Here is a 19,810-nt window from a genome sequence, read left to right on the forward strand (position 1 = left end):
TTTCAGTTAGCCTACTGAATGATCCTTCTTTTCTTCTGGCTTCTTCAAGTTGAAATTCAGTAACCTTGAAGTGTGAAAAAATGCTATACAGCATGTTCTTTCCCCTCTAGACTAGCAGACGCACAGCTGCCCTCTGAGATTGTGCTACTTTTCCACAGGCCCTAAAAGGATCTTCATTACTGTTGGTGGGTTCACACATACTCTTGGGGAGAGCCACGTCATGAATATGTAAGAGGAAAATTAGCATAAGAAATGTCACCCTCTCATGCTTGGTAACTTTTTTTATGCCTCTATTTTTATTCCCATTTTCTTTATTCATCTTCTTCTCATACATGCTAAGAATTCTCACTGGCCTATCACCCACATCTACACCTTCAGTATAAGTTCATGTCAATCTACCATCCTCATTGCTCTTCCTTGCTGTTCCCATAGGATATACACACGTCCATCATTTTGTATTCTAAAACATACATTCTGTAAATGACTTTTTACTTCTACGGCTTTCTCACTAGGCTGGGAGCTACGTATTGGAAGAGGCTGTGCCTTATTGTTAGAACTGCAGTGTCTCATCCATCAGCTAGAAACAAATGTTTGATGAATGAGCAACGGAATGATTAAGTAAATGATTGAATTAATGACTCTGCTCCATCCAGGCATTTCCCTATTCTAGTCATATATTTTAAATGCATTCTGCCCTTCTTTTATTGTCAGAGTAAGTGCCCAGCAGGCCTCTTGGCTGAGTTCCTATAATGATATCCCTTTTCTTTTAACACCTCATTCTCATCAAATTTCCTTAAGAGAGTTTGATAGTCTCTTGGCCAGGCCAACACCCCAGTCATTCAAACACGAATGTAGCTACTATTGTGAAGGTATTTTGTAGATGTGATTCAAGTCCATGTCAGTTGACTATTGGGGAGATCATCCTAGATAATCAAGGTGGGCCTGAGTCTGTCAGTTGAGAGGCCGTCAGCGCAGAACTAAGGCTTCTCAGAGGAAGAAATGCCAGCATGGTCGGCAGCTTCAGCACCTGTCTGCGAGTTCTTGTCTTCCTTTCCCGAGCGTTTGCCCTGTGATTCTGGACTTGCCTAACCAGCCCCACAACTGTGTGCCCAAGTCCTTGAAATACATTTCTTGATATGTGTCTCCTACCTGTTCTGATTCACTGGGTGACCCCCACTAACAGAATGATTACCAATAGACCACGCACAGAATTAAAGCTATATACTGGCTACCATGTTTCATTGCCCTCCTGTTTTCATTCCCTACCCTTTCTAACCAGTGGTTTTAGAAATGGCCACATGAACTGGCCACATAGGCTGGGGATAACTTAAAGATATGTCGACACATCTTACCAGCATCATAAATTTTTGCATGGTCTTAAAGGAAAGTAATCATAATCTGTTGGATCAAACAAAAGCTATCATTAATTCAAATATAACATACATTCTGTCTTTTCCTTTGGAACATTCTGGGGTTTTCCTTCAGTTCATATTTTCCCCAGCACATAATGCTTGTGACATGCTGTTTGTTAATCTAGCCAACCACTGCAGGGAAAATTTGCTGTAATAAATTTTCAGTAATGGCAGTGGCCTCTTATTTTTAATATCTTTCTTACTCTTTCACACTCATTTCTCTATTTCTCATTCACCCTACTTGCCAAAGGTTCTCCCATATAGTCCTCCAAAAGCTTTGAATAGCACAACAGTGAATTCATACACCTTAGTGTGTTCACACTCTTCAAAACTTGATTGTGCTATTCATTTCCTGAGCTACTATGTCTGCTGTTAAATATTTTTTCTTCATATTTGGTGCCTTAGCTTTGTTTGCACTTTTCCATTTTTATCACTTTCCTTGCCCATGAGACAGTTCCACAATATAAATTTCTAGCTTCACAGCTTTTCCTCAGTGTCACCTGGATTGTTCCCTTTCATTTCATAAGCTGACTATCCCTTATCGCCATTGTTATAATAATTCTATTGTGTTCAAATTTTTACCTGCCAACTTTCCTTCATGTCTTTAGGGGGAAAAAAATCAATTGTTTCCATAGCTAAAGTTTCAAAAGGTATTTTACTCACTTGACGTTTCACATCTATTGTTAACTTGTAGCATATAACTCTTGTGGATTCCACTAATCACCTTTCTCGTTTCATGTTCATATTTTAAATTCTATTTGAATGATGTGCTTCAATCCCATATTCTGGCCAATTTGTTCTAAGTCGCTGGCTTCATATGTCAGATACTGGTTGCTTTGGGTGACACCATGTTTTCACAAGGTATAAATTAACTTCTTCCCCCAGACTGTCATTCTTACAGTGTAGAAAGGTGCGTGCCCTTAAATAACTTTTCATTTTAGGTATCTTTTGAGGAAGACATAAACTCAGAAATCTCTTCTTTCTCATGAACTACATCTTCCCACTCACCATGCAAGAGAAATTTCACCTTGGTACAGCTCACCTGTCCTCCCTTATGAACAACGCCTTTCCCCTTTGTACTCAGCTTGACTGTTAGAACTAAATGTACATCAAGTTGCTCTTCTCTCCAGCCACATAATCTGCATTGTCTTTCTCCCTCACTTTACTCTTTTTGTGTCATATGTGCCTACTCTAACTAGCATTTACTTTTCCCAAGCAACTTTATGTTTTATCCACTCTCATCTATCCTTGTCCCAAGTAAAGGCCCATCTTCTTATTACCCCACCCCCTTTCTTGGTCCTGTTTTCCTCTTCCTTCTCTAATGGTTCCAAACATCTTATTTACATCCATTGTTCAGATCCAGCTTGCTTTCTTGGCTTAGTTTTTTAAATGTTGATTGAGCAACAAGTATATGGCATACAGAATGCAGAGGTAGGCAGAGAGTGTTTTGTAAATTAAAGAGCTGAAAGTCAGGTAATAAGGAGAGGCTTGGGCTAATACAGTAGCATTTGCTTCTAGTGTTAATGGGCTCTAAATCATCTTCCATGCTGCATTTACAAAAGGAGATCTTTCTAAAATGCACATCAGATCAGTCTCCTGCTTAAAATTCTTCAGTGACTCTTCACAGTCTGAAGGTTGAAACCCAAACTACTTAGGAGGTCATTCATCATCTGACCCCTGATTTCCACTCCTGCTTCATCTTGCATCATAATTCTATTGGCCTGTACCTGTGTATGCATGTGAATATATGTGCTATGTGCACGCCTGTGCATGCATGTACAGGTCTGTGTGGGCAAGAGCTGCAATGGACAACAGGGTTTGTGCACCCCACCCCTCAATTCATATGTTGAAATCCTAACCCCCATTGGGTGGTATTTCTAGGTGGAGCCTTTGGGGAGGTGACTAGGTCATGAAGGTGAAGCCCTCATGAATGGGATGAGTGCCCTTATAAAAGGGACTCCAGAGAATTCTCTTACCTTCATTCTGCCACGTGATAACACATCAAGAAAACCACTGTCTATCAACCAGGAAATGGGCCCTCACCAGATATGGAACCGGCCAGTGCCTTGATCTTGGACTTCCCAGCTTCCAGAACCATGAGAAATAAATGTTGGTTAAGCCACGCAACCTATGGTATTTTCATTATATTAGGTTGGTGCAAACATAATTGCAGTTTTTGCATTGTTGAAATTTGCCATTTGATATTGGAATACATTCTTTTTAAAATGAGGTTATGCTATACATCCTTTTAATGCAGATTTCTCGCTTTATGGTTTTTTGCTAATGATTTATTACTTGCTATTTGTTTTATATTTATTTTAGACCATGGAAGTAATGTTAGACAAAAAGCAAATTCGAGCAATTTTCTTATCTGAGTTCAAAATGGGTCATAAAGCAGCAGAGACAACTCACAACATCAACAACTCATTTGGCCCAGGAACTGCTAATGACCATACAGTGCAGTGGTTGTTCAAGAAGCTTTGCAAAGGAGATGAGAGCCTTGAAGACAGGAGCGCAGTGGCCGCCACGGGAAGTTGACAACGGCCAATAGAGAGCAATCATCAAAGCTGATCCTCTTACAACTACACGGGAAGTTGCCGAAGAACTCAACGTCAACCGTTCTATGGTCATTTGGCACTTAGAGCAAATTGGAAAGGTGAAAAAGCTCGATAAGTAGGTGCCTCATGAGCTGACCGAAAATAAAAAAAATCGTTGTTTTGAAGTGTCATCTTCTCTTATTCTACGCAACAAACCATTTCTTGATTGCATTGTGACATGCAACAAAAAGTGGATTTTATACGACAACTGCTGACAACCAGCTCAGTGGTTGGACCGAGAAGAAGCTCCAAAGCTCTTCCCAAAGCCAAACTTCCACCAAAAATGGTCATGGTCACTGTTTGGTGGTCTGCTGCCAGCCTGATCCACTACAGCTTTCTGAATCGCAGTGAAAACATTACATCTGAGAAGTATGCTCAGCAAATAGATGAGATGCACTGAAAACTGCAATGCCTGCAGCTGGCATTGGTCAACAGAAAGGGCCCAATTCTTCTCCATAACACCTGACTGCACATTGCACAACCAATGCTTCAAAAGTTGAACAAATTGGGCTACAAAGTTTTGCCTCATCTGCCATAGTCACCTGACTTCTTGCCAACCAACTACCATTTCTTCAAGCATCTCGACAACTTTTTGCAGGGAAAACACTTCCACAACCAGCAGGATGCAGAAAATGCTTTCCAAGAGTTCATCAAATCCCGAAGCACAGATTTTTACACTATAGGAATAAACAAACTTATTTCTCGTTGGCAAAAATGTGTTGATTGTAATAGTTCCTATTTTGATTAATAAAGATGTGTTTGAGCCTAGTCATAATGACTTAAAATTCACGGCCCGAGACTGCAATTACTTTTCCACCAACCTAATGGCAACCCAAGTGGACTAAGACAAGTGGGGTGGGTGAGTGAAGCTGGAAGACTTAAAAGACAGAAGTCCAAAATCCTGGTGGAACAGGTAGAAAGCATGACAAATCTGGAAAGGGGTGCAGGTGGTTGTTGAAATCAGATCTGAGGCAGATTTTGGAGACAGAGTGAAGGCAAGTGGTCAGAATCTGAGGAGGGTGCCAGTGGAAATCCTGAACACCACCTGCTAGCCTTTGTTCCTTTTGTTCATAGTTGGCTCTATTTTAAAAGGCTAGATGGGGTGAAAGTTGTTGCATGCCTTTCTCCCATGACCCTTCTCTGGGCAGTGGGTCTTGAGACCACCCTGGATTTGCTAGATGGCACACACTGGCATGACTGAGGAATTACTGAGATGAGTGGTGGGCTGTGGCCCATATCAACCCCTGGAATCTAGTTTTGGAAGGTATTGCTGCTCTCTGTGGTGGCAAAGTCTGCTCCCGTATACTTTGTTTCTCTACCATAGGCTCTGACGGCTAGATTGAGAATGGCGAGTGGGAGCAAAGATTCTGAGGACCATATGTGACAGTGAGCAGTGAAAGCCAGGATGGGTCCACAGGCACAGGATGGCGGCAATGAAATGTCATTATTTTTCTTGCTTTTAAATAGTTCCAAAGAGCGGTCCTCCCAATTTTGCCTGGGACAGGTTCTGTATTTGGGAATCTGTATCTGGGAATATAAAGTTTCTTCCATTCAGATGTTTTCTTGATAGGTGAGTCTATAAGAATTGGCACTGAGTTGCTTATTGACTTAGAAAAGGGTACCTTGCAGATCTTCTTAAGTAACTGGTAGCTTTTCCAGGTACCTGCCAGATATTGGGGTTGTGGTAGTATTTGGAGGTGCAATAAGAAAAAAAATAGGGAGAGAAGCTGTAGGGTTTCCTGAAGGGAGGATTGTGGTAAATTATTAGACACAGAATTAGTTGGCAGTGTTAAGATACATAGCATGTCAGGTTTCATGTAGAAAGGGCTGCAGCATGTTCTATTGTACCATTAGTGTGAGGACAGGATGCAGAGGGCAGATGGACTTTGCATTATGTCTTCTAGATTCATGATATAAATTGATACCTGAAATCAGAAGTCAGGTTTTATTAATTGTGGAGGCAAGAAATTCCTTAATGAACTTAGTAGGGCTGGCCATTATGCACTCCGTGGCCTGCCATCTTGGTGAGGGTAACAACCTTCATTGCAGCCATGGGAGGGGGGCAGCTCCATGAGGAAATCCTTAGTAATAGCAGTCTATCCCTCCTGTCGATTAAGAGCAGATCTATTTTCCCCTTTGGAATTGTAGGCGTATCAGGCCCAAGCGCAAGTGTTCCAACCCGTGGATGCAGGAATAGTTTCTGTCATCGTCATAACTATCAGAAGTCCGTATAGCTGTGCTTGAGATCTTGAATGGCTTTTAAAGGTCAACCCGTTTAGTAATACAGCAATATGGCAAACTCTTCTTGTCAACTGGCATAAAAAATATCCTCCCTCAGAGATAACCCAAGAAATGCAACTATTCTCATTCTTTACCCCTAAAGCATAGCTCATGACTTCATATGCTTACTTACATGATTTCTAGAGTTATATCTATATCCTGCTTATCGCTGGCTGTTCCGTAAACTGGCTAAAGTCCTTCCTTGTTCCCAAATAAAAAATACAGGCCTGCAGATAAGCTCATTCTCCCATGCCATGTCCTAAACATATCTGTGAATGGAGCTGTTTAAATATCACAATCTTCCATGAACTCAATCCACTATTTTTCCAATCTCTTTAGGAGTTTGTGTTTTGGTAAGCTACAGAGAAGAACAGAAGGTGCTAGAAGTTCTGATCCAACTTCCCTTGACTCCTTCATTCATGCAACAAATGTAAAGAGAGCATTGACAGTGTATGAAGGAGGCCCTGGTGGGTTCACAGTTCTTTAAAGTCTAAATTTGTGGCAAATGCCTCAAGGTCAGACTTTTCAGTACTTTCTTAACATAGCTCTGCGTGTATCTACTGTTTCCCTGAAAATAAGACCTAGCTGGACAATCAGCTCTAATGTGTCTTTTGGAGCAAAAATTAATATAAGACCCGGTCTTATATTATGTTAGATAACACCCAGTCTTATATTATGGTAAAATAAGACTGGGTCTTATATTAATTTTTGCTCCAAAAGACACATTAGAGCTGATTGTCTGGCTAGGTCTTATTTTCGGGGAAACATCGTACAAATTCGCCTGCTGCTACTTTCCAGTGCATGTTTTGCAGATCACTTTGGTGATAAAGGTTTTACAAATGGCCCTCGTTTTTTGGAAGGCAAATCTTTAGAATCAAAGTACAAAAGAGATTCCTTTATCACTTGGAAGTCCCCAAACTGTGTTTACATGGCCACTTCCTCTATCATATGAATAAATTCCTAAACTAGCCCTAACAGCAGCAGCAGCAGGGATTAAAAATGTTCTTTAAATGTCCCGCTGTTTCACTGGGGGTTGCACTTGAACTGTTCGGTACTCACCCATTTGTATCCTTCACAGCCTTCAAATTAACCTGAGTGCACAATTGTCACATATGAGTTGTCACTTACTCATTCATGCAACACATTTATCTGGAGATGGCTTTGTGTCCTCACGTAGTTGACTTGTACCCTGGATCCCTTCATTCATTTATTCATCATTCAACAGTCATTTATTGAAAACTGCTCTGTTCCAGCAACTGATCTGGATGTACTAGGATGACAGAAATGATACATAGTGGTCCCTGCCCTTGAGAAGCCAAAAGTATACAGGGCTCACCACAGTTAGATTCATAAAGAGTGGCACTGCCCCAGCTTCTCTCATTAGTGAGGCTTGAAACATCATAACAAACTTTCCCCTAACTGGATCTTTCTCTCTCTTCTTCCCTTCATAAAAACTGCACAATTTTTAAAACCTTCCCCTCCTGTTCTCCCTTGGACCTTACAGACAGCAAAGATGGTCTTCTTTCTGTTGCCCTCCTTGTTCTCCTCTTCTCCACCCTCACACAAGGGATCCATGTTCGTGCCATTCCAGGAGGTATATAGTTCATCCTTACAGACACTTTGTATATTGGGCCTAAATGCTACTGGAACCATTTTTAAAATGAGGAAATAGATGCTGAAATTAAGATATTGCCCTCAAACCACACAAATCCATGATGAAACCAGATCTAAGATCTACATCTTTTCACTACATCATGCTAACTCCAACATAATCTCCCCTGAATCAATCACTATTATCCTCCAAGAGCATACATAAAATCAATCTAATTTCAGTTTTCCTTTATTCCTGGAATTATGCCTATTCCTTCATGTAAAATCTTTTTTTTTTTTTTTTTTTTTTTTTTTTTACTTCACAATTAGAAATGGCAATAAAATAACATTAAGTTGAAACCAAACTGGCAGGTTTTCCTGACCAGGTTATGACTTTACCAGGTGTTCACTGATCCTACTAGAAAGAGTTTACAGACAAAAGACGACGTTTAAAATGCTGAGGTAGCAAGTGTGGTTCTACGGATGTTGAAGGGGTTGTTCAATAAGTGATTTAGCTTCCTTTATTTATGAATGGAGGTCAAGATAAGAATCTACAGACACTGTGGCTCTCTCAATCCTCTAAATCTAGACACCACTGAAATGCACGTCACAGAGATAAGGAGCATTAGAAACATAAACATGGATTTCCTCTAGCAACTGATTGGTGTCTGCAGAAACAAAGAGACTAATATTTTGCTTAATTAACCTTCATGCTTTTCTAGAACTAGAAGTCGTGGGAGCATAGACTTTGGGCTACTCACCAGCTTGAAAAACTAGATTATCAGAACATCCTAGCTATCTAGATTGGGATTCTAAGGTTCTCTGTATATGCAGCTGGGTTGGCAACCATCTGAGCACATATGTTTTCAGACAAAGACATTCAGGGGCTATTGCTGGATAAAAGAGAGGGCAGACATTTTGGTGCAAGCAAGAAGAAAGGGAAGATACAGACGAGGAGGAGGCAGATGAGCATAATGGATGGGGAATACTGTGGCGTGTACCTTTCCTCTTAGAGTTAGGAACAGGTCTTGAGCCCCGTGGGGAGGGTGGTAACACCAGAACCTTAAGGTATTGGTTCAGGAAAGACTTTGTGAAACTCTGAGAACAAGCAATGTTGTTTTGAAGCCTAAGGGCCCAAGTCCTTTGCAAGAACTGGGGAGAGGGGCGTTCTCCCATTTCATCACTGAAGCATAGCAGCCCCCCTACAGGGTATGGAGCAGAGGTGTACAGCAGTGGTGCCCACATACCCACCAGATTGACAGCCAGGAAGGCAGTCACAAGCTTCCCTCAGGTGATTGTACTTAGCAGACTTCCATTAGGAAACCTGAGAAGTTCATGAGAAAAACTCTTAGGAACTTCCAGGAACACATGGTGAGAGAAACTTAGCCAAGAATTGAGTTGTCTATGTCAGCAGGTGGGTGCCAGGAGCTGGAAAAGTATAGTGTTCAAGGTTGACATTTGTACTCATAGCCTGGTAAGACCTGGGACATTCAGGCAAAAGGTAATGGATAAAGCAAATAATTCTATAGTTGATGGTTTTAATGTTTTAATAGGAAGAATTCAACTGAAATAAAAGGATAGTGAGTGAAAGGAATAAATGTAATCCAGCTTGAGCATGAAGATTCTGGGTTCTGACTTTCCTCTTTTTGTCTACTCTTTCTGCCTTTAAGTCAGTTAAACCCAATCATATCACACAAAACTGAAGCAACAATTTTTAAAGCCCCAGGTAGACTAAAGTCCACCAAGCACAGTCTGCTCCTTCCCTCATCCAGTTCCCTCCCCAGGACTCCCAAACCCTGAGCACAAGCCAAGGCCAGAATCCTAGCCAGGATTTCTCAGACTCTGACCTTGGAGCTAAATTCAGTCAATCCAGTGCTTCATGAGAATAAACTGGAGGGTGAATGAAGTGCTCTGACAGTCACTCTAGGCAGTATTTCCTGGGGGAGGAAACACTGAATAGATGAGAAGGATGAGGTGAGGTTCTAGTTGCTTCCTGGGCACAAAGTCAGTGCTGCTGGTTCCTCTACATCCCAACAGGAAACAAGCTCCAAGGATGAGAGAACATGGTGTCCCTCCTCCCCCATGGGGTCTCTGAACAAAGGGACCGCTGATCTGTAAACAGTGTTCTTATGGAAATTCTAGAATCACTGTTCAGGTAGAAGAGAGACTCCCAGGATCTCACTGACGATGTTTAGGGTGTGCAAGGAGAGCTGGTGGTCCTTCTGGGCTTGAGGGAAGGCGCCAGTCCAAGAGGTGGATGATGGCCCTTGAGGAGAGGCAGCTCAATCGAGACCCTAAGAAAGAGGACCAGGAACCAACACACTTCATGGGACCTTAAGCAGACTCTGCCTTTCCATCCCCTGAATGGAAGAGGCACAGAAGGATTTAAAGCAGCTCATGTGGTCAAAAAGATTCCTCAACCCACTTCTGTGAACAACACTGGAGGATGGGGCAAACCTTATAAGTGATATAGAGCTTGCAACCTCACAGAGCTTTAGATTAGAATAACTTATCTCTTACAAACTACGGAAAGAAGCGGTATACCACTTAGGAAAAGATTAGGAAGTCTCTACTAAAGCCAAGCATAAATATGCATGTCCCACGGCCCAGAAATTCTACCCCTGTGTGTGCGCCCAGGTGAAAGAGTGCTTGTGGACACCAAACAAAACATGTACAGGAATAATCATGGTACTTTTATTCACAACAGCCTAAAAGAGGCAGCAACTAAAAAGTGCACCAACAGTTGAATGGATTAATAAGTTGTGGTGGGTTCTTGCAATACAACATTAAATGGCATTGGAAAGGAAAACAGCGGCTGCTCTATGCAATACCAGAGATGACTCTCACAGATACAATGTAGGACAAAAGAAACCAGAAACAAAAGAGTAAATACTGCATGATTCCATTTATGTAAAGTTCAATAACAGGCAAAACTTACCTATGGTGACAGAGGTCCTAGTGGGGGGCATGAAAGAGTCGACTAGGATGCTGGAAAGTCCTATATGAATGGTGGACACATGGGAATCAACCAGATGAACTAAGCTGGTGTACTTAAAATATGTGCATTTTCTATATGTAAGTCACACTTCAATAAAAAGAAAAGAAGCAGGGTGGATGTATTTTTTTTTTAATTAAATAATTATAGGCCTGCCTATTAGCACACGAAACTGACGGAATCAAATAAGAAGCCAAGTAAGTTTTTGAGCCAGTTAAAGAGCCTGGAACTAAAAGGGGCTGTGGCTGTAGTAGGCTAAGAAAGCAGCTCCTTCTCCAAGGAGGGCACATTCTGTAATGACATCTTCACTTGCGGCCAACGAGAATAACAGTTAAAGAAAACCCTCTCAAAGGGAGAGGCCGAGCCTGGGAAATTATCTCCTGGAAACAGAGGGGAGGCCTTCCCCAGGGTATGTGGCCTGCACGGATGTGAGGATCGCACAAGCAACGGCTGTTGTGAGTGTAAGTTTCCTCTTTCTGATGGAGGAATTACTGTGGTTATCTTATTTCTGTTTCAGCACTTTCTGTTGCATGTGTGGGGGTAGATAATTTGTCATAGAGGGGGTGTGTAGATCTGTCAGTAGATTAAGAGAAGCAACATCCAAAAAAGACATCAAGACTCCCATAAGGTCCTGGACTGTGAGTTTAATGTCATCACTGTTATTATCGCCATTTGAAAAATGAAGAAATGCCGCATCCAAATCCATTCATAGTGAAATGTTCTCTGTGCAGGTGAGGTGTTTCTCCTTCCAGTGGAGGTTATTTTCTGTACGTATCCCCTGTCTCCCTTTCCTCTCCATCTCCAAGACATTCCTGCAACAATTGATTCCTTTTTTCTCAACATCTTCAAATGCTCTGGCCCTCTCTCCTGGCTCGTTACCTCTCTTCTCTTCTGCCTTTTGTTTTGTTTGACCCCAAAATTGTAGTGTTCCCCCAATTTTCGCCTTTCACTTCATTTCTTACCTTGCTCTTTACAGTCTGTCTAAGGGTTTACATTTACTTTTAAGGCTTTAATAACCATATCCTTAGTTGGTCACTCCCACGTCTAAATTTAAAGTAGTACCACTGCAGTATAGTGTACTATGCTAATACTTTAGTAGTATTAGTTTCGTATTACTTTAATAGTAATCAACATTTTTGTCGACTTTAGTATTACTTTAATAGCAACACTAAAGTAGACAAAAATGTTGATTTTAAAAAGAGATCATAAGGAAAACAAACACAAAACCCACGTATCGCCAGATTTTATTTTCTCCCTCAGAAGAAAACAATTTGTTGAGGTACTGAGTAACACAATATTTTAATTGTAATTCATATTTTTGTATTTTCTAGTTTGAAAACAAAGCACATGTAAACACTGGATTTCAGTCTGACTTATAATAGTAATATATGGTATAAAATGCTTTTTGAGCTGTTCTTGAGCACAGTCTGCAAGTTTGTTATTGACTTTTGATTACAATGAAAGATACAGACCTTTCTAAATTATTAAAGTACAAACGATTGCCGAAAAAGAAAAGGAGAAATGGAGTCACAGAGAGGCTTAGTAACTTGGTAAGTATCACAGGGCTAATGAATGCTGGAAATAGCATTTCAATTTGGGCAGTTTGGCTCCAGAGTCATTTAGCAGTTACATATAAATTGCAAATTATATTTCCTGATGCTATTATTCTACATATTACCCCACCTACATTTACCAGTAAATAAATAACTCCATTTGATGTGTGAACGTACATTATTGCATTCTTTAGAGGCTTAAAAGATTTTTAGAAATACTTTAGAGAGCTAGGAGGAGCAGAGAGGAAAAAGGCATACAACACATTTCCCACAGCAAGATTATGAGGGCCCCGGACTAAAACCAGAAGAAGGAAGCCAGAAGCCCTGGGTAAATCAGGACCGTAAGTGGCACAATCCGAGGTCTTCATTACAGTCATATGACTTCTCCCTCAGCACAGTTCTGCAAGGAAAGGTGAGCACAGCTCACCTCCAGTACATCTGTCCTTTCTAAATTAACCAAAACAAGTCTTCCAAAGGGCATCCCATCCCTTGTAGCACATGAGCAGAAGGTGCTGCATGGAAGCACATCAAGGGCATGCAAACATTTGCAAGCAGCCAGGATGCTTCCTCTGAGACACCTGGCAACGCTGCTTTTGACAACGGAGTCCCAAATCCCCTTAAGAGATAACAGGGGGATGGCCTTCAAAACTATACCAGATCACCTTGATGACACCAGGGAGCCTCAAGACTTCTTCCTACTTGAATAAGCTTGGGATTTCCAGAGCTAATGCAAGATGACAAGCTCTGATTCAGCCAGAAGTGCGACCTCTCATTAGACATCTTCTGCTCCAGATGCCAACTTTCAAGGCTCTCCAAACAGAAATAGGAAACAGCTCTTTCCTTTTCGTCTTTGTCCCACCTCTAGAACTCCTTGAGAGGAAAGACTTTGCTGGGAACCGCTCTTTAAGGAACGCAAAGTGGAAACAGACCCCTCATTGGGAGGACATGGCACCCGTCTTTCCCACAGAGACAGGTGGACACTTGTGGCAGGCTTCTGGGGGGAGGGCAGCAAGTCACCTGCAGTGGCCCTCTGCTTGCACAGCCAACCATACTCAGGTGCTTTTGTGGCAAGCTGCCAGCTCAAGTATCTAATTAATTAAAGGGCTCTTCTTGCCAAGAATATTGGCCATTTTGACATTTCAGTTGGAGACTGGAGCTCATGAGGGTTCAGCTTTGGAAGAGCAGCTCTGCTTTTATCACGTTTGATCTCCCCAGCGGGAAAAACCAAGTGCCTGGAGTGGCAATAATCACGTTAAGTGCCAGTTTCCTTTGCCAAAAAACAGTGCACTCTTTTCTTTATACTTCTCTTGGGGAAAACTCCCACTGAGTCATTTACAGGGTTCTTTGCTTATGTTGCAATTCCACAGCAGCAGCACCATTCTTTATTTCAACATATGTAGGCAGTTCCGCAAGCTTGCACGGTCTGTGGTTTTAAATATCATTCAACTTAGGCTCAAACTCAGAACAGGACAGAGCACACGGTCTCCCATGGCAATATTTAAAGTGTTAGCAACGTGGGAGGGTTACCCCACTCATTTTCATGGGGCAGGTACATCTTTGAGAAGACCATCCTCCAGCCCCTAATTCAGGAGGTAAATAACTCTGGCCATCAAGTGAGAGAACCCAGAGGTCCATTTAGACACGGCCCTGGTAAGAGTTTAGAATGGGAAGGGTACACTGGGTTAGTGGCTCTCCCAGGGATGGTTATTTACAGCCTTTTCTCTGCTCTCAAAGCATTTTGTTTATGCAATTACTATAGAACTTACCCTGTTGTGATTTATTCAAGTATAATATTGCTTCCCCACCACCACTAAACCATGAGCTCATTTACGACAGGGATTCATTTGTCTTTTATCATCCGAATAATCATGGGAGACTTTGAATATGTATTAAGTAATTAATTAATCGGGTCTAAGTGAGTCAAAACTACCTTCTCAGTCAGGGTAAAGATTTGAATAAATTCGATGTGCCTGTGGGGAGTAGGGTGGACGATGGAAACAACTTACATTAGTAACTTACGACCTTTGTTATCTGATATATTAGGTCAAGGAAAGAAGGAATGAAGGGAAGGAGGAAATGGAGGAATGAAGGGAGAGAAAACTAAATAGAGAAATGAAGAAAACAGAAAGTAGAAGGAAGTGAAAAGGAAAAGAAATGTATGGAAAGTTATTGAGATGCAAATAAAAAAAGAGATAATAATACATAAAATAAATGATATAGTATCATAGAATGTGAGGTGAAAAAATAGGCAGTTTGGAGGTGCTTGGGGCAGGAGCAGATTGCAATTTTAAATAGGGGCGTCCCTGAGAAAGTGTTGATAAGATGATATAGTCGAATCCTTACTGAACCGAGGAAAGGAGGTGCCGCCTTCCCGTCCCCCCACCTCCTCTCACTCGCCCAGCAAAGAAAGAGCTCTTAGCACTCATCTGTAACGATTAGGATGAGGATAGGTAGTTCTGGATTCCAAAGACTCTCCTTTCAGCTCTTACTGACCAGTTTGGGGTTTTATCATTGCAATTTCCAATCCCACTCGCCTGTGAGGCAGTGAGGTGCAGGAGGAAAGAGCACGGGCTCTGGAGACCAATTTCTGGGGCTGGAGTCCCAGCTTCACCGCCCATGAGCTCTACACAACTTTGCCCAGTTACTCAGCCTCTCTGTGCCTCACTTGTCTCCTGCGTAAAATGAGACAAATAGTGGTATCGACTACTAAAAAAGAGACCACAGACCCAAAACGGAGTCCCTTCTGCTAAGCCCCACGTCAGCAAAACAAGACTTAATATCTAACCTAATTGCAGTTTCAGCCTCTCCCAGTAATGCATAACCTGGAATCTGGAATTACACGGTCAGCACTAGTGAGGTAATCTGCCCGACAGACTCCTTCTGTCCCCCATAGGAAGGTGACCTTGCCTGAAACAATCCACTCTGCTATCAACTTCCTTTTTCCCACCCCCTTCTGCCTATAAGAGGCTTTCATTTTGTCCAGCCCTCCGAAACTCCTTTCTCTTTGCTAGAAGAGATGCTGTCTGATTCATGAATGGTTAAATAAAGCTAGAATGAGCTTTAAATTTTACTCAGTTGAATTTTGTTTTTGAAAACAACCCATAGGATTGTGGTGAGGACTGAATGGGGGGAGGCATGTAAAATTCCTGGAGCAGTGCCGCAAAGCTGATTCTGGACCACACTGGCTCCCTAACTGACTTCCCTACCCTCACCATTTCCACAGCTGCCTTATTTAGTGCTTGGCCTAAGCAATGATTTCAGAAGATTATAGCCAGCATCAGAGTGTAGAATTAAAATAATAAAGAAAAGCAATCCATATGGGAGAAGAGAGGGGAGGGATTATTTAGCTTGTGAGGATCATTTATGAAAACAAAGGAAAAGCAGAGTTAAGCTGCTAAATCAGAGGTTGCAATTAGCTCAATTGTAGAGTGACTTGGCCCCATCCTGAGCAACAATAACAAGAGTACTCACTCTTAATTGAGGCAAATTAAGTATTCTGACGACTCCAATTTTATAAAAAGTTGTACGCCACTACAGAGATCCAAATTACAGGAACTCTTCTCCATTCTTCCTATTGATTAATCTTTTAATTTTTTTTCTGCTTCTTTTCACATCCAGCACACTTCTCTGTAGACTAAGAAAACAAGATAACTATCTCTGAAAGCTCATCTTTCAGAACACATTATGCAAAATTAAATGTGTACTTATGTACGCATGAACACAACAGTCTATGTTTAAATAACTATAGTCCAGCCTTGATTAGGTTAAGACTGGAAAATCTGAAAGGAAAATGGGTTACAAAGGGAGAAAAAGTGGCCACGGTGCCCTTGAAACTCAGTAACATAAGAGCCAAGAAGAAAATGCTCTAGAATCACAAGGCAAACACAATTTACAGCCAAAAGTTCACGATAATATCTTTAGTACTTGAAAAAAAATAGTGAAATCAAGGTAGTAATTATATAGCTGAACAGAGTACAGTGTGTGGCATTTACCCACACAAAAAAAGAAAGAAAAAGTATATATAGTATGATTCTTAAATGTCCCTTTGCATGTATAATTTGCAATATTTGTCAACGTCCCTTTATTTCTGCTACTCCATTAAACTATTTTGGCAGTCTAGAATTGCTGTGACAAAAATCCATGCTTTATTTGCAGCTCAAAGTAGCTTCTTTTTTTTTCAGGTGTACATGTGTGCATTTGTGGGGGGCTGCTGCTAATTATTACTGTTTCAAATATATCCTACAATGTGCATTACATGGGCGGTTATGCCTGAACCACAGACTACGAAGGTCATCTTCTAGAAACTTGTTTTCATGCAGACGCAGCTGGGGTAATTAGAGCTCAAAGGGGATTAAAGCAACGTATTTCATGACATTTGCCCTTAACTACCTTCCTCCGTATTAGCAGTGTTACTTCAGCAGGCAATGACCTTCTTATGCAATCTATGGATCTAAATGTGCTGTTTATTCTGAAGTGACAGTGACAACTATAGCAGCTGCTGGAGAGAAGAATGGGTGTTCTAGCATTGGCAGTGGTGTAGTTATCAGTGAGGCCCAATTCATGAAAGTACTCTCCAAAAGGCATGAGGTAATGCTACTGATGGGATTCTGTTACTAGATTTTAAAAATGTTTATCACTACTATAAAATTAAGACATTTTACTTGCTGTAAATTATACCTCAACAACAACAACAAAATAATTATAATGTATTCTTTGATTCTTACTTGGGGTAGGAGAGACACAAAACCAGGAAATACATTTCTCCTGGTCTAGAGACTCTTTGCCACAACCAATTTTAATCCTGTAAACTATGACTACTTGGTTTGACCTTGGGTGTCTGTGTCTTTCCCTTTGAAAACCTCAAAATCACAAGTCAAAGAATAAAAGAATTCCCAGACTAGGGATATAACACAATAACATTGTGGAGGAATCACCAATATTCACTCTATTTAATTATTTTTACAGCCACTGCACTGAAAGCAAGGAAGTCCACATTTCCATAGCACTTTGTATTCACCAACCCATCCATTGAGATGCCTCCATTCAAGGAAGAGAAAAGCCACAAACCCATTCGACCCACAGTACTCACTTCATCTGGCCCAAATCACAATTATAAGGGATACTTCCCCCAATAGTGATCATGCTAACGGTCAAACGGGGCTCATATTAACATTTAGAAAAGGCAATGAATATATATTTATTTGAGGGACAGGTATATTTTACATTTTATTCTGTACCTCTAAGCCTGTAATAAGTTATTTTTCCCTACCTGGGAATGTTCTAGGCATTGGCATAACAAAACATACCAAGGGTAGACTCTCGCTCTTCCTTTCTTTTCTACCTCAAGCCTTCTTCTGGAAACTTTTGGAGGATTAATATTATGCCAAGCTTATGAATTAACAAGCATCATTAAATGTCCACTATGAGCTTAAAATTGTGTCAGATGCTAGGGATACAGAAATGTTTATTATACTATTAGGAAGGTTTTAGGTTTCATTTATGAAGAAATGCTTTGCTCCTACGGAGCTAGACCCTATAACAATATTGAACTTGAGTGCATTCTAATTATTAAGATTTAGAATTACTAAGAATTAGAGACCTATACAAGGGTACTTCTCCTATGCAACTGCAGATTGCTTTTTTCTAAATGCTGACGTTAGCCCAAGTCAACTGATGTGCTTTCCTTGATATTGTTCCTCTTTTAGAGCAAAGAGGTAAAGTGGGACTCACAGCACCAAGGCCCAAATTATTCTCTACAAACACAGGGGTGGAATAAGAATGAACATCTCTTACTGAGACATTGTTCTAAGAACTTTACATAGATCCACCTGTGCAATCCTCACAACAATTCTACAGCCTGACACCATTATTTGTCTCATTTTACACGAGACAAGTGAGGCATAGAGAGGCTGAGAAACTTGGGCAAAGTTGTAGAGCTCATGGGCGGTGGAGCTGGGACTCCAGTCCCAGAAATTGGTCTCCAGAGCCTGTGCTCTTACCCACACTGCCTCTCAGGAGAGTGGGATTGGAAACTGCAACAATAAAACCCAAAACTGGGCAATAAGAGCTAAAAGGAGAGTGTGTGGGATCCAGAACCACCTCTCCTTATCCCTAATGTTGCAAGTGAGTGTTAAGAGCTTTGCTGGGGGACTGAGAGGAGGAGGGAGGGAGGAATACAGGGCGTCCCCTCCATTGAAAGAGATACAACTTTCCTTTCCATAAATCAGTGGCCTGTGTTGGCACGTATGGAAACAGGATAAAATTTTCAAATGTGTATATATCCTCCTTTATCCCCAAAGAGCCCTACAGCAAGTCAGCAAAAACAGCACTCTGCCAAAAATGAACTTTCATAGCTTCCAAAAAATCTGCTTAAAAAGTAAACAGCATTAAAATTTACTTGAAATGATACTCCTTACTGTGACTGCTCCGGAACATGGCATTCTGTCCTTCTAGGGGGAACTGAGGAATTTCCTCAATGCTGACTGGGTTGATTTGGACTTTTTGCCCTTTCTCAGGGCATGGGAAGAAGCCACCGTGACCTACCAGCCTGAAAATTCTGCCAAGAGGCTGAGAGTCATGGGAATTTGCCCAGCCAGCTGCGTGGAGGTCAATGAACGCCATGGAGACATGAAGTCTTGGTCTTTAAAAGAGGAAGCCAGATATGACATAGTTTCAAAAGGCTGAGGAACCAAATGTGAGTAAATATCTTAACCGCTGATATACTCTCTCTGGCTGTGTTTACCCAATACTGATGAAAAACTTGACTCTTCCAGAAGCCCATTATATTCTATATTCTTAATCACCCTTTCCTGAAGGAAAATGACCTTGTCTATGTGAGTGAAGCATCACTTATGTCTATTAAAAAATAAAATGCCATCAAGTGGGCTGAGACGACACAAGCACATGCTCTGTACACTCATACATCACTGGTAACGGTAGAGAGGACCAAGTCAAAGCCAACGGTTAGATGGAAGAGACAGAAGTCAACATGGCCACACACACAAAAAAAAATCCCAGAAATTACAGCTACCATCAGTGGATCTCTTTTAGGTTCCTACATATTCTAAAACCAGTACTTTTTAGATAATAGGGATATATTTCCTAAATACCCTCATTTTTAAAAGTTGTCATTTACATGGGTTAAGATATCAGAAGTCCAAGGTGAGAGAATAGAGAGAGAAATAAAGAGAGGAAAACAGAGCTGTCACCCCACCAAAACAAGGTACAATAAACCATCAAAACGGTAGTTGAATTTTTTAAATAATCTCTCCAATCTGAGAAACCTGTTTCTATGACAGACAAGGATTTCAAATGGGGCTCTAGGTGACCATATGTACATGGAAGTTACAGCAGGATGAAGCAGGGCATTTTGATGGCAAACTG

At 41.2% G+C, this 19,810-nt stretch overlaps 1 protein-coding gene and 1 long non-coding RNA gene across 6 annotated transcripts in view; one reads left to right on the top strand and one right to left on the bottom strand.

Moving 5' to 3' along the window:
- Positions 1-19,810, bottom strand: part of RASGEF1B (RasGEF domain family member 1B) — a 533,671-nt gene that overhangs the window by 326,186 nt on the left and 187,675 nt on the right. The gene's annotated exons all lie outside the window — the stretch shown is intronic.
- The window catches only part of LOC141569830 (uncharacterized), a 33,402-nt gene continuing 22,508 nt past the window's right edge, over positions 8,917-19,810 (top strand). For 2 of the 3 annotated variants that reach the window (XR_012493614.2, XR_012493626.2), the window contains exons 1-2: positions 8,917-11,335; positions 18,943-19,121. This is a non-coding gene — a long non-coding RNA (uncharacterized LOC141569830). The other variant, XR_012493629.2, reaches the window with a different exon arrangement.

The sequence above is a fragment of the Rhinolophus sinicus genome, chromosome 1 (genome assembly GCF_057876585.1).
Source record: "Rhinolophus sinicus isolate RSI-liver-muscle chromosome 1, RSI-T2T, whole genome shotgun sequence".
Lineage (NCBI taxonomy): Eukaryota > Metazoa > Chordata > Mammalia > Chiroptera > Rhinolophidae > Rhinolophus > Rhinolophus sinicus.